Genomic DNA, 3,100 nt, shown 5'->3' with positions numbered 1-3,100 from the left:
AAGTGAACATTTGTGAAATATTTTGTTCCAGGGACCCCGAGAAGCAAATATTTCAGTTTTTTGCGCCCCTGCGTGAACCATGGGGCATGGACCACTGAACCAGCCTCAACTCTCTGCTGTCAGAAGTCAGTCAGGGGAGAAGACTATAGAGGGGAGTGCAGGTGATGTGAACGACAGAGAAGTAAAACGATTCCCAAATATATAAAAGCAGCGAAAGCAAAAGCATTTAAAGCCGAAAACAACATTGGCGAATGTCCCGGACATTCAGTGATTACATTAAAAAATTACAATAATAATAATTCAGATGGCTCTTGCCCGTGAAATATACAGTAGTTCTTGCGCTTTCATTTTCCATCAATCTCTCAATACTGAATCTGATTATCTGGCACTACTACTACTACTTTAGTAGCAATGTAATCATCAATTTGTTACAGGAATTAGTTTTTTAACACTACTTAATATATTTCAGATAAGACTTTAGACTTTAAATATAGATCCAGTGTATGCAAATAAAAGTGATGTTTCTCCATGTTATCAAGCAGTCTCCGTGCCCCAGTTGTGTGTGAATTGGATTGATAGCTTGATAAGGCAATATAGCCAATGTTTCAGATAACTGCAGAGCTGTCAACTCTCACACATTGAGCAAGTTGACAAATGAACCTGCTCAAATGCAGTGGTGGAAAGTAACAAAGTACATTTACTTAACTACTGTACTTAAGTTCAATTTTACTCCACTACATTTATTTGAAAACTTTAGTTACTAGTTACTTTGTAGATTTTGATTATTATTACAAAACATACAGTACATTAACCTCTTCAGCCCTATATACATTTCGGCCATTTGAAAATAGCCGATCTACAAGCTCACAATGCGTCGCATCGCGACGCATTGTGAGCCTGTAGATCTGCTATTTTCAAAAGATTTTTTATACATTTAAAAACTTGAAATGGGACATTCTGCATGACGAGTACTTTTACTTTTGGTACTTTAAGTACATTTTGATGCCAATACTTTTGTACTTTTACTCAAGTACATTTTGAATTCCGGAATTGTACTTGTAACAGAGTATTTATATTTTGCAGTATTGATACTTTAACTTAAGTAAAACATTAGAGTACTTCTTCCACCACTGCACACGTGTACACGCGTCTCATGCTGTAGAACCGCAAATCCAAAATTGTTCCCCCTAAATATCTATCAATCGAGTTATACCCTAATGCTCCCACATGCAGAGATGTCTGACATTTAGGCATTTCTTCATTGCCTCGTGGGTGCTATTCCTATTTCTCTATCTCTGCTGGTAAAATGAAAAGGATCAGTCAGTCATTGTTTTCTATGCTGTTCACAGTTTCTTCCTATTAAATGGGAATTTTTCCTTTGCTCTATTAAGTAAAGTTCCTTGAGACAGCTTGTTGTGCTTTGGCATTATGATAAAATTGAATTAAAAAAATAGTAATACAATTACAATTTAAGCATTTAGCAGATGCTCTTATCCAGAGCGACTTACAAATGTAAGATGGAAATAAGCAGAGTAAGCATGAGCACTAGTCAATAAACATCAAGGTAAATAGTCACATAAGTGCTGCAAGAGTGCTGAGCGAGCTAGAAAAGTGTGCTCCTCGGAGCACAGATCTCCACCAGGCGTGGTTGACTACCCAGGGCTGTGTAAGTCGTGACACGAGGAAGCTGTGGAGTTTGTACGACAGACGGTGAATTACAAAATAAAATATATATTCAAAGATTTGCAATAATTTCTTTTAGGTTGGGCGCTCGGGTGGCGCAGTGGTTAAGTCATTGCCCGCCACCACGGAGATTGTGGGTTCGAATCCACCGTGGTGCACCCGGCTTTGTCGAGCGTCTACACGAACACAATTGGCCCGTGTTCGGGGGAGGAAAGCCGGGCGGGGAGGGTGATATCGGTCATTGCACGTACTCCTACGGGCTGGGGCGGCACCTGTCAGCGGGGAGTGTTGGGCGGGAGGAGTAGGACGAAGGCTCTACGTCCTCCCGGTGGGGGCTCCTCACTGGCAGGTGAGTCAGTAGGATACGACAGCAGTGACAACACAGGAATGTGTGTGGGGAGGAATCAATTGGCATAACGAATAAATCGGGGAGAAAAAGGGGTAAAAAAAGAAAAGATTTACATTTTCACGATTTTAATCAAATAGCAGATCTACAAGCTCATAGTGCGGCACTCGGTGCCGCTTTATGAGCTTATATCTGCTATTTTTGAATAGCCAAAGAAATCTTAAAATGACACAGATGTGTTTCCGGATTGGATGGGTTAATAAGGGAGGATCACGTCATCGCGCTCATGTCACCATGACTCGGCCAAAACCATATAAGGACTTCCCAATGCAGCTTACGCCCAAATATGGAGTGTGTTGTCATGGCATCAGGCGCAAACAAATCAGTCAGGGGGCATGTGGGCGTTTACTGATGACATCAGGGATCTCCTATGGGTATCTTCCTATAATTTGAGTAACCTCTGTCTGTCTTGGGTGCGCGTCTTGGGTGGGTCGTGTCCCCGATCAAACTGCGCATGCGTCCCCAGCCGCGACACACACGCTGGCTCTGTGTGTGCGCATGCGTCGCATCTACAGCCCCACAGCGTTACACTGTTGCACACACCACAGCGTTACACTGTTGCACACACAGAACACTCGCCTCCGCGGCCGTGTATGCACGTTGGGGAGGCACGTGTCAAAATGTAAATTATTTGTGTTCGCGCGACGGCCGCGTATGTGTGTTCACGATGGGGGACAGCTCTGGCCGCATGAGGGTGTGTGCGTGTGCGTGTGCGTGTGCGTGTGTGCTCGCGACGGGTTGCGCGTGTGTGTGTGTGTTGGCGACGGGGGACGGCTCCGGTGGGGGGGCCGCAACGGGACACGCGAGAGGAGGGGGGGGGGGGCCTACGGGACGGGACGCGCAACAGGACGTGCAATAACCCCACGTTTGCAACTACTTTTGCCTGCGCACCTCACAGGGTATGGTCTAGTAAAAGGAACTAGAACTGACAGTATGGGCGTATCAGTCGGATCGGCAGTGCAGCGTAGGTGTGAGGGCCGTGTAGCGGGCCAAACCTCTTGTTCCTAATTT

Source organism: Gymnoscopelus braueri (genome assembly GCF_963280865.1).
Source record: "Gymnoscopelus braueri genome assembly, chromosome: 8".
In the NCBI taxonomy this organism is placed as follows: Eukaryota; Metazoa; Chordata; class Actinopteri; order Myctophiformes; family Myctophidae; genus Gymnoscopelus; species Gymnoscopelus braueri.
Note: the sequence above shows the minus strand (reverse complement) of the source record.